General features: G+C 35.2%; 1 long non-coding RNA gene across 2 annotated transcripts in view; it reads right to left on the bottom strand.

Annotated features, from left to right (window-relative positions):
• The window catches only part of LOC136028617 (uncharacterized), a 33,283-nt gene extending 20,575 nt beyond the window's left edge, over positions 1 to 12,708 (bottom strand). The window contains exon 1 of one of the 2 annotated variants that reach the window (XR_010617848.1): positions 12,653 to 12,708. This is a non-coding gene — a long non-coding RNA (uncharacterized LOC136028617). The remainder of the gene's footprint in view (positions 1 to 12,652) is intronic. The other variant, XR_010617849.1, reaches the window with a different exon arrangement.
• Between the last annotated feature and the right edge of the window lie 368 nt (positions 12,709 to 13,076).

The raw sequence follows: 13,076 nt of genomic DNA, 5'->3' as shown, positions 1-13,076 counted from the left end.
CACATGTTTAATGCGATGGTGTCCTTTGGGATATTAAAAAACTTTTAGGACACCCAAATTTGAAAGTGGAAGTGGAATTGAGTTACTGTTCTCTCTTTTTTCTGATATCCTGGGATACGAGCTTTTAGACAATAGAAGAAAGTACCATTAATTATGTTATGGAGCGCCAATAGAATTTATCTGCCCGCCTTCTGCTCACCCCCGCATAGGATAATTATGTGCAAAGGCTATTGTCACCCTTTTATCCTGGTTACAAGGGATAGTAAACTCTTTTCACTCTTTTACCGAATCTTGCTGTTATTAAATAAAAGACAACAAGTTTTTTTTTTAACTGCAAGTAGGGAGCGACATTAAAACTTAAAACGAACAGACATGAATCCGTATATGAAAGGGGCTGTCCCCTCCTAAACGCCCCACTCTTTACGCTAAAGTTTTTATTATTTTAAAAAGAAGAGTTGTGAGAAAGAGTCAAACTTTAGCGTAAAGAGCGGGGTGCTGAGGAGGGGACGGCCCCTTTCACATACGGAATCATTTCTGTTCATTTTAAATTTTAATGTCGTTCCTTACTTGTATTTAAAAAGACATTTTTTATTTACTTTCTTAATGTTTTTGAATTAAAGCAGGTTTCAATTTTTGCTAGAACTTTTGAACTTTAAATTTAGAACTTTAAAACTTTTAGAGCTTAAAAAAAACTTGTTTCTTTATTTAATTTCTGAACGTTTTTGAATTAATTCATGTTTTGATTTTGGCTCACCACACATGAATAATTAAAACGAAATTTGCATAATAATTCTTTTTTTGGCTAAATGGCTTTCTAATAGTTTTGATCGGACGATTTTGATTTCTGGCTACTTCAAAAGGCAATTAGAACTTGTAATTATTCTTACGAACATTTTTATTAGTAATAAATATACGTAACTTACAAACTAACTTACGTAACGAACTTCTATATTTGTATATTTTTATTACATATATGAGGGGGTTCACCCCCTCGTCAATACCTCGCTCTTTGCACTAAAGTTTGAATACTGTCCTTATTCTTTAAGAAGGACCCCTGAATCACAAAGGCGGTAGAATAAATAGTAGAAATTACTAAAAATACTTTAGCGTAAAGAGCGAGGTATTGAGGAGGAGATTAACCCCCTTCTAAGGGTAATAATTTCTGTTTGTTTTAAGTTTTTATGCTGCTCCTTATTTCCAGTTGAAAAAAATTAAAACGAACAGAAATACTCCGTGTATTAAAGGGACTTATCCCTCCTCAACGCCCCTCTCTTTATGCTAAAGTTTGACTCTTTCTCTCAACTTTACTTTTTAAAACAGCAAAAAAACTTTAGCTTAAAGAGTGGGGATTTGAGGAGGGAAAAATATACGGAGAAATTTCTGTTCATTTTAAGTTTTAATGTCGCTCCTTACTTTCAGTTAAAAAACTTGTTTTTTTCATTTAGTTTCTGAACGTTTTTGAATTAATACATTTTTTTATTTTGGCTGTCCGCACATGAATAAATAAAACAAAATTTACATATTAATTTTTTTGGCTAAGTGGCTTTCTCTTAGTTTTGATCGGAAGATTTTGAGAAAAAAGAGGTGGGGGAGGAGGCCTAGTTGCCCTCTAATTTTTTGTTTACTTAAAAAAGCAACTAGAAGTTTTAATTTTATACGAACGTTTTTATTAGTAGAAAATATACGTAACTTACGTAACGAACTTCTAAATTTGTATATTTTTATTATGTATATGATGGGGTTTGCCCCTCGTTAATACCTCGCTCTTTACACTAAAGCTTAAATTTTGTCCCAATTCTTTAAGAATGACCCCTGAATCACAGAGGCCGTAGAATAAATAATTGAAATTACTAAAAATACTTTAGCGTAAAGCGCGAGGTATTTAGGAGGAGATGAACCCCACACATGCGTAATAATTTCTGTTCGTTTTAAGTTTTAATGCTGCTCCTTACTTTCAGTTGAAAAAACTTTTCCATATTTATATTTTAATTGTTTTGTTTTTGTTTTAAATAGTGCTAGAATACCCTGGGCCCCCTTCATGGAAATTATCTTCTCCCATTACAAATTACTCCATGGAAAGATCCTCCCACGTAAACCCCTCCCGTCAACCCCCCCTCAAACAAAAAAATCCCCTGAAAACGTCTGTACACTTCCCAATAACCATTATTATACCTAAACACTGGTCAAATTCTGTAACTTGCAACCCCTCCCCATTGAACCGTGAAGGAGTAACTCGTCCCCAAAAACTTTGTTATTAGTTTTTTTTACTATGCTGAACAAAATGCCTATCTCAAAATTTTGATCCGTTGACTTTAGAAAAAAATGAGAGTGGGAGGGGGCCTAGGTGCCCTCCAAGTTTTTTGGTCCTCTAAGAAGGGCACTAGAATTTTAATTTCCATTAGAGTGAACCCTCTCGCGACATATTATCACCACTGGGTCGATGCGATCACACCTGGGTAAAAAAAAGAAAACAAATAAACACGAACCCGTGATCGGCCTTCTGGCGAAAAATAAGAAATTCCACATTTTTGTAGATAGGAGCTTGAAACTTCTACAGTAGGATTCTCTGATACGCTGAATTTGATGGTGTGATTTTCGTTAAGATGTGATTTTCGTTAAGATTCTATGACTTTTAAGAGGGGTTTCCCCCTATTTTCCCCCCTGAAAACGTCTGTACACTTCCCAATAATCTTTACTATATTGTAAACACCGGTCAAAGTTTGTAGCTTGCAGCCCTTCCCACAGGGACTGAGGGGAGTAAGTCGTCCCCAAGATATAGTTTTTAGGTTTTTCAACTATGTTGAATAAGACGGCTATAAAAGAATTTTGATCTGGTGACTTTTAGAAAAAATGAGCGTGGGAGGGGGCCTAGATACTCTCCAATTTTTTTGGTCACTTAGAAAGGGCACTAGAAATTTTAATTTCCGTTAGAATGAGTCTTCTCGTGACATTCTAGGATCACTGAGTTGATACGATCACCCTTGGAAAAAAAACAGAAAAAAAAAAAACAAATAAACACGCATCCGTGATCTGTCTTGTGGTAAAAAACACAAAATTCCACATTTTTGTAGATAGGAGCTTGAAACTCCTACTGTAGGGTTCTCTGATACTCTGAATCTGATGGTGTGATTTTCGTTAAGATTCTATAACCTATAAGGGGCATTTCCCCCTATTTTCTAAAATAAAGCAAATTTTCTCAGTAACTTTTCACTGACTTACGAGCTTTCTCAGCTCGTAACTTTTGATGGGAAGACTAAATTTGATTAAACTTATATATTCAAAATCATCATAGAAATTCGATTCTTTTGATGTAGCTATTAGTATCAAAATTCCGTTTTTTAGAGTTTCGTTTACTATTGAGCCGGGTCGCTCCTTACTACAGATCGTTACCACGAACCCTTTGATTCTGGCGCACTGATAAAAAGTATCAAAAATGCGCATCTCTTGTCATATTTTAATTGGGTTATATAAATATTTATATAGGTTAAGAAGATTTAGGGGACTTCAATTCTTCTCTCTATATTACTAAATAATTAATATAGGAATATGGAATCGGAGTTGCTGCTAATTTACTCGTAAGAGGCATCTATAGGTAATCTATTTGAGTTGGGGTTATAATTTGTTACATTAGTGAGAAATAGGAATGAATGAAAATGATTAATTTTTAACTCTAGTAATGGTTCAAACTTTCACATTTAATAATTTGGTAACGAAAAAATTCAATGCTACGAAGTTCTGTTAAAAGGTTTGAGTCTATGATAAATGCATTCAATTTTATTGGTTGAACAGGGCTTGTGGAATTTTGAGGAGTTGGAGTTACTTTTCAGAATTTGACAAGCGACAGCTAGCGAGTGAAGTTACGATTGCTGGAGGAAAAAAAAAAGGCAGTCAGTGGAAATCTTGTAAAAAAAAAAAAATCCTTAGTTGACACTAAGAAATGGGTCCACACTAAGACTGTCCAAGCAGACCAAGTCAGTTAAAGAACAAGACTCAACCGTAAAATTCAGAAGCTTGGCTGTAGATTCAGTTAGCGTTACCAAGTCCTAAATAGGTAAAAACACAAACGCTTAGTGTAATACCAAGCTAAGTCACAGCTTTAGAATTTTGGTGAAGTTTTGGAGAAACCGTAAGTTCCAGATTAGTGCATGTTAGCATGAACATACACAGTCTGAGTTTTCTCTTGGTGTAAAGTGCAAGTTCTTATTTTGGATAAAAACGAAGTGAGATTTAATTCGGTGAATAAGTGGGCGAAGTCTCTACTTGGTTCAAATATGGCCAAGTCTCGACTCGGCAGGAAAATAATTTAAGTCTAGTGTGGACTTAGTCCTCCCCCTTGCCAACTTTTTGGTAAAGAGCTTTTCAAAAATGCTTTCTAGGACCACAAAAAAGTAAAAATGGTTATTGATCAATTTGGTCGTTGTAAGCTGGTCAGCTTTTGGCTGCTCTACCACCACTTTATCTAACCACTAACTCACCACTAAGCAGACCTGTCCACCACCGCTTGATGTATAATAACGATCACATTTTTAATTGTGTTACCGAAAGCACAGAGCGACCCCTAACACCACCCATTTTTTAGTTAAGGTATCGGGATATTGTTCATTGTTAGAGCCATACTAATGCAAGTGATTTTCAATCTGAATGCTTAGAGAACAAAAGTGGGCCAGTGGCCCCTCAAGTACCATTCTCACCCATTGTAAATGTTTTAGCCAAAAGGCGGCATATCAATCCTAGTTTGAGTTTGAATCATGGAGGAGTTTTCAATTTGTATGATGGTAAGCACAAAATAACATAGTAGCCCCTCCAACACTACTCCTACTACCATATTTTTAGTAAAAAGCTAGGAATTTTTTTTTTATACCAATTGGATAGAAAATTATTTAATGATTTCCTTGGGCCAATGGAAAATGTCCGTGATGAATTCAAGGCGTAAGTTTATTCTCCAGGCTATGTTTGAAAGTAATAACATTCGCTTGGAATAAATGGGGAAAGTACTTTGGGCGAAGTGGAGAGATGTGACAGATTTTAAGATAGATTTTCACTTTAAGGCCCCACACACCTTTCATAAACATTTTGGTAGGCTCATAGTTGCAATTCAGGAGACGTCCCCCAACGTAGTTCAGACTGCTGGATCTTTGAGTCCAGGCTCTATTAGGTTTCAAGGTTTTAAAAATACGGTGGCTCCTGGACAGTTACAGCTTTTAATCCTTCTAGTGTCTGTACCCTTCGGTAAAACGAATAGATATTACTATGGATCAAGGCCGTATTCAGGGGGAGACTTGTGGTTTTAACCCCCCAAAATTTCTGTTCGACTCGTAAAAACGTAACGAGTAAACAAATTTTTGATTTGCTCTTTAAGTTTTAAATCCTTCTAGTGTCTGCACCCTTTTATAAAAAGGATAGATATTACTATGGGTCAGAGCCGTATCCGAGGATGGGTCCGGAATAGTAAAGACGTAACAAGAATGCATATAAACAAATTTTGATGCGAGTTTTAAAGTTTTTTTTTGTAACCCAAAATAACAAAGTATATTAGAAGAAGTACATATGTGAAAATTAAATTAGTCTTATTCTACTAAAATGACACCCTTTTCTGTCTATTCTGCACATCAAATAGTAATTGTGGCATAGAACAAAATTGTGAATATCCTATCCGTTTAAAGGTATCGAAAAGTTATTTACTAAGCCTTACAGTTTCTGAGGAAATATTATAGCAAGATAATGTGTTTTGCCAATGTCCAGTCGTAGGGAAAATGGTTCTAATAGACCGCAAATCAAAAAACCTAATCCCAAATCCCATATCTAATCCCAAAATCTCGAAAATTCTGAGAATCTTCTATAGTTTAATATTACTTCCCATAAAATCTCCTTATTTTGTGTTTTTTTTCCACTAAATTTCGAACATTAAAAAAAAAAAAAAATGCTATTTATGAATCTATTGTTTTTCATTATTACTATCAAAATGTGAAATAAGCGGTAACCGGTGTTTGTTTTCTGGGGTATGATTGTTTTCTGAATATTCTTTACGTGAGAGTATGGGAAAGCAACAAGATAGGAATTTCAAGCTCGTCTGTGAGAAAAAGTTAAGTTACAGAGAGAGTGAGAGAGAGAGAGAGAGAGAGAGAGAGAAAGCGAGAGAGAGAAGAGAGAGAGAGAGAGAGAGAGAGAGAGAGAGAGAGAGAGAGAGAGAGAGAGAGAGAGAGAGAGAGAGAGAGAGAGAGAGAGAGAGAGAGAGAGAGAGAGAGAGAGAGAGAGAGAGAGAGAGAGAGAGAGAGAAAGAGAGATAGAGAGGGGGGAGAAGAGAGAGAGAGAGAGAGAGAGAGAGAGAGAGAGAAAAATAACACAAGCTTCTATCGTTACCAAGAAAACTCATAAAGATAACTAAAGAAAAAAAAATATGAATAAAGTGTCTATTCTGAGTACATTTTCATACTTTTGCCTTATGCTGGATCGAAGAAAAAAAGCCTTTTTGGCCAAAAGGGTACATTTTGGTGCTTTTTGTTTAATTAACCTGTGTTGTTTCCACACGAAAACAGGTCTTATATTCAGCGAATCAAACGCATAATCCCGAATCCCCATACCTAATCCCGAAACCTCGGGGATTCTACGATTCTTCTATAATTTAATATTTCTTTTCATAAAATTTTTATTTTGTATTTTTTTCTCTTCAATTTCGGATTTTTTTAGTGTAGTTGAAACGTCTATTATTTTCATTATTGCTATCAAAATTTGAAATAAATGATAAGCGGTGTTTGTCTTGATGTGAGAGTATCGGAAAGTGATAAAAGAGGGAAATCAAGATCGGAGGTGACAGAACAGGAGCGAGGGAAAAAAAAAAGAGGGAGAGAAAGAGAGAAAGATGGAGGCAAAGAGATAGAGGGATAGAAGGAGAAAGAGGGAGAAAGAGAGAGGGGGAGAGAAAGAGAGAGAGTAAAGAAAGAGAGAGAAAGGGACAAATAAACAAAATAACAACAGCGCCTGATTTTACAGAGGAAAATCATGAAGATGCCAAAAAAAGACATTAATACAGTGTTTATTTCAAGTATATTTTTATACTTTTGCTTTGCGCTGGGTTAGAGATAAAAGAGTCTCTTTTGCCAAAACGGTACATTTTGGTACTTTTTACTTAATTACCCTATGTTCTATATACTAACCTAGTGACCTGGATCTACCTATTTCATAGTCCAGAAAAGGTTAGTCCTATAATTCCATGATAAAAACCCTTAGCTCTCCTCTCTTATGGGCTTTCCATTTCTGCTGTTTTGTTTTAAATAATGGCATTTATGGCACACAGGAAAAAGCATTTATTTATGCTTATATATACTTGTGTCTCTTATACAGCTTGAACTTAGAAACATGTCAATTTAAAGTAAGATGCTAAAACTCATTTTCAAGAAATATCTCTTTATTTTCTTTGTCCCACCTAGTTTAGTATCCCATAATTTATCGATTTCAAATGATTTTCCCCCTAACCATTGTGAAAGGACCATCCCCTGTCCAAACCCTGTTTGTGACATATTGACCGAGGGATATACAACGAAATTTGGTAGGACTATCAAGGGATCTACCGTGATCCTTCCCCGAAGACATGGGATTATTGAATGCAAAATGGTACTTTTTAGGATGCGAAAGCTTACAGTGTTTGTTGGTGGTTTGAACGTTTATTACATTAGGGGATCTAGGTTTAAGAGTTCAAAAAAATTTATGATCGCCAGAACGATACGAAGATAGGGACCATCAAAGAGGCATTATAATGAAGCTTAGTCGTCAGTAAAAGGAAAATTTTGGAATAGAAGCTGGGAATTTACCTGACAAGCAATACTTGAATAACTTTCAAAAAATAAAAATATATGCCCATTTCTCTCCGACTACAAAATCAAATACTTCTAATTTTTTTCTTTTACGAGTAAAAAACTTTTATTCCAATAGCTCCGATGATCACTACGTGATAATTATTATTTTTTATTTGAGATGCAATGGTTTGAGAATGAGAATAATTTTATTTTAGAAAAATATTGTATTTGCCTGAGTAATGCAAAATTTGCGTCCTTTGCATATTATTCGTCTTCAAACAGGGAGAGGGGGGTAAATGCCCAGGATCCCCGTCCTTGCATCGTGGGTGTGCAATGCACCCCTTCTAGGAGGCAAGATTGCAGTAGTTATTAGCTCTTGGGAAAAAGGATATTGCAACGTTACTGAATTTTCCTCTTATTCTTGTAGCCCCAATTATAAGACGATTCCCATTTATTAGACTAAAATAAAAACAACAAGTTTTTTCAAACGAAAGTGAATGTTGACATTGAAATTTAAAACGACATAAATTATCCGGCATAAAAGGGTTTGCCCTCTATACTTAACCCCCCACAATGGGATCCCAAAATGGGACGTAATTATGGTACTGGAGAAAAGAAGGAAAAACAGAATGAAACTCCGCAGCCTAAATGAAGGAAATTCAAAATCTTTTGGTTGTCAGGATCACTTGTTTCAATATTTGTGAATAGTTTGTTGGTATGCTAATACCAGTCACCATGCTAATATATTTCCAATGCCTTTTCCTGTTTATATTTTATGGTTGCTAAGATGTTCAAGCGACCATCAATATATTTATAAAATAGATAAAAGTCTACAGTCATCTTGAATTCTGGTCTAAAATAATGCTTAGTAATAGTTATGTAGACATGAAAATACAATGGTACTTAATAAATTTCCGTATTTCTCCGAATATTAGTTGGTTAATCCAATTTCAAGACTTTCTAGTATTCCTTACGCAGCCCCATTTTCATCTTTTTTTCTCTGACAACATGGTTCAACTATCAACATACTTTCTAATTCTGGTTGCATGGGATTTATTTGAAAATTATTATTAATAGAGATTTTTTATGTAATAATCCTAGAAATGACTGAACATTAACCCTTTCGCATTTTGCAAACACTTTGGGAGGGGCATATGCAAGATCTTGCATAAAATCATCCTGTCTGATGTCCTAATAACTGTCTTTAAAGGTTTTTTGGTTATTTCTTTGAACAATGCGAGACCACTCTAGCCTTGGAACTCTAACCTTATGTTTTTATTTCTAACCTTTAATAAATTTATTATCCATAGAGATGTGCAGAAGCTCCATTTCTTTTTTATTTTCTTGAGAGGCCTAGCTTTAAATAGTCTTGCTTATGGTTGTCACTTAATGGGTCATAATGCATTTAAACCCGTGATTCCCAACGTGGGGCTTGGTAATATTTTGGTAGGTCAAGGCCAGGACATGCGCCTTTCGGCTTAATCAAACAGTTCGTGGTAACGAACTGTAGTAAGGAGCGATCCGGCTCAATAGTAACCAAAACTCTTTGATACCAATAGCTACATAGAAAGAATCGCGTTTTAATGCTGATTTTAAATGTATAAGTTTCATCAAGTTTAGTCTTAGCCATCAAAAGGTACGAGCCTGAGAAAATTTGCCTTATTTAGGAAAATAGGGGGAAACACCCCCTAAAAGTCGTAGGATCTTAACGAAAATGACACCATTAGATTCAGCGTATCAGAGAACCCTACGATTGAAGTTTCAAGCTCCTATCTACAAAAATGTGGAATTTTGCATTTTTTGCCAGAAGACAAATCATCGGTGCGTGTTTATTTATTTTTTTTTTTCCCCCAGGGGTCATCGTATCGACCAAGTGGACCTAGAATGTAGCAAGAGGGCTCATTCTAACGGAAATGAAAAGTTCTAGTGCCCTTTTTAAGTGACCAAAAAAACTGGAGGGCAGTTGTTGACCTAAAGTCAACAGATCAAAATTTTGAGATAGCCATTTTGTTTAGCATAGTCGAAAATCAAAATAACTATGTTTTTGGGGATGACTTACTCCCCCACAGTCCCTGGGGGAGGGGTTGCAAGTTACAAACTTCAACCAGTGTTTACATATAATAATGGTTATTGGGAAGTGTACAGACGTTTTCAGGGGGATTTTTTTGGTTTTAGGGGTAGGGTTGAGGGAGGGGGCTATGTGGGAGGATCTTTCCTTGGAGAAATATGCCATGGGGGAAAAAATTCAATGAAAAGGGCGCAGGACGAATCTGGTCACGTTAGAAAAAAACGTCAAATTAAGAGCTTAATATACAATGCTGGGTGTTCGGAGCCTCTCTATTATGGAGTATAATTTGAAAATAACACAACTATACGAGCGATAAAACATATATACCACAACCATAACTCAACTAACGAAAGAACTGCTAAGAGATAACACAACTATAAAGCGAAAACAGGTGAAAACTAACGGGAAAATAAACGAACTAAGAGGTGGAAGGGGCCCAGAGAAAAAATATAATCCTTTTTCAATTTTGAGCCTAACTTCCGCAAAGGAGTAATAATGTCAGAAGCCCCGAAATACCGAATTATTTTCTTTTCAAACAGTTCGTGGTAAGGAACTGTAGTAAGGGGCGACCCGGCTCAATAGTAAACGGTACTCTAAAAAACGGAATTTTGATGCTAAAAGATACATCAAAAGAATCGAATTTTTACGCTGATTCTAAATTTATAAGTTTCAATTAATTTAGTCTTTGTCATCAAAAGTTACGAGCCTGAGAAAATTTGCCCTATTTTGGAACAAGGGGGAAACATCCCCTAAAAGTCATAGAATCTTAACGAAAATCACAATATCGCATTCGGTATATCAGAGAACTCAGAGAAAAATTTCAAGCTCCTATCTAAAAAATGTGGAATTTTGTATTTTTTGCCAGAAGACAAATCACAGGTGCGTGTTTATTTGTTTGTTTGTTTTTTTTGTTTTTTTTCCCAGGGGTCATCTTATCGACCAAGTGGTCCTAGAATGTCGCGAGAGGACTCATTCTAACGGAAATGAAAAGTTCTAGTGCCCTTTTTAAGTGACCAAAAAAATTAGAGGGTAAATAGGCCCCCTCCCATGCTTTTTTTTCCAAAAGTCAACAGATTAAAATTTTAAGATAGCCATTTTGTTCAGCATAGTCGAAAACCATAATAACTATGTCTTTGGAAATGACTTACTCCTCCACAATCCCTGAGGGAGGGGCTGCAAGTTACAAACTTTGACCAGTGTTTACATATAATAATGGTTATTGGGAAGTGTACAGACGTTTTCATGGGGATTTTTTGGTTTGGGGGGTGGGGGTGATGGGAGAGGGCTTTGTGGGAGGATCTTTCTTTTGAGGAATATGTCACGGGGGAAGAAAAATTCAATGAAAAGGGCGCAGGATTTTCTAGCATTACTATAAAAAAAAACAATGAAAAAATAAACATGAAAACGTTTTTTCAAATGAAAGTAAGGAATAGCATTGAAATTTAAAACGAACAGAGATTATTACGCATATGAGGGGTTCTAAAAATACTTTAGCATAAAGAGCGAGGTATTTAGGAGGAGATAAATACCTCGCTCTTTATGCTAAAATATTTTTAGTGATTTCAACTATTTATTCTACGGCCTTTTTGATTCAGGGGTCATTCTTAAAGAATTGGGACAAAACTTACGATTTAGTGTAAAGAGCGAGGTATTAACGAGGGTACAAACCCCCTCGTACACATAATAAAAATATAAGAATATAAAAGTTTGTTACGTAAGTTAATTCTTAAGTTACGTATATTTTTTACTAATAAAAACGTTCGTTGAATATTAAAAGTTCTAGTAGCCTTTTTAAGTAACCGAAAAATTGGAGGGCAGCTAGGCCTCCTTCCCCACCCCTTATTTCTCAAAATCGTCTGATCAAAACTAAGAGAAAGCCATTTAGCCAAAAAAAAATTAATATACTAATTTCATTTCAATAATTTATGTGCGGAGAGCCAAAATCAAACGTGCATTAATTCAAAAACGTTCAGAAATTAAATAAAAAAAAACTAGTTTTTTTAACTGAAAGTAAAGAGCGACATTAAAACATAAAACGAACAGAAATTACTCCGTATATGGAATGGGTTGTCCCCTCCGCAGTCCCACGCTCTTTACGCTAAAGTTTTTAATTGTTTTAAAAAGTAGAATTGTGGCAAAGAGTCAAACTTTAGCGTAAAGAGCGAGGGACTGCGGAGGGGACAACCCATTTCATATACGGAGTAATTTCTGTTCGTTTTATGTTTAATGTCACTCCTTACTTTCAGTTAAAAAACTAGTTTTTTTTTTATTTAATGTACATTAAAGTCTTAGTTAAACATATATAATATATATATATATATATATATATATATATATATATATATATATATATATATATATATATATATATATATATATATATATATATATATATATATATATATATATATATATATATATATATTTCATGTCCCATTCAAATGCATTTAAAGAGCAATGCATTTAAATACGTGATAGTATTGCTATGACCTAATGCAGTCCATACGAGGTGTTGTATTCATACAATATTTTGTATTAGTACCCTATAAAATATGCCTATAGGACGACCCAAAGGAGATACCAAGTTAGTGGCCTTTTAAGCTTCCTTAAGGTGCATAATTTTAAACAGCAAAATTGAAATTTCACAAGCTGGGATCAGTATTTCAGAAACGCTTAGTTGGGGCGTGACCCAAAATTGGCTAGGAACCACTGATTTAACCTATGAAGCAACATATGTTGGTGTTTCAATCAATATAATCTTCAGAGCTCAATGCAATATTAGTCTACTTACATTAGCGAGTAGTTCCAAGAAACCAGCTTATTAAGAGCACACGGCAGAATCCAAGCCGCTACTGTTTTCTAGCGGGTTGGAATTTGATCACTCCTGACTACCCATATGCAAATTGATCTGATTGAAAAGAAGTTTTTGTGCTCACACAACTAGCTTAATGAATAGCTTCTTCCGTATGTTAATAGGGAAGGGTTGCATTTTTTGCACTTAGGAGATGCTTTTGAATTTTTTATTTCAATTCTTTGAGCCTGATTTGAGGGGTAGAATTCCGACCTAGGTGCGGGTATGCAGAAAGGGCTATATTTATATGGGTGAGAATGTGATGTGAGAGTGCTTAGCTCGAAGACCTTTCACGCTGGCACTGTCAAATACAACGATTAACGGAAATGAGATATATCAGAGAAACTAAATAGTCTGCAATGGT

The sequence above is a fragment of the Artemia franciscana genome, chromosome 7 (genome assembly GCF_032884065.1).
Source record: "Artemia franciscana chromosome 7, ASM3288406v1, whole genome shotgun sequence".
NCBI lineage: Eukaryota > Metazoa > Arthropoda > Branchiopoda > Anostraca > Artemiidae > Artemia > Artemia franciscana.
The sequence above is the reverse complement of the archived record's forward strand: the minus strand, read 5'-3'. Positions and strand labels throughout refer to the sequence as shown.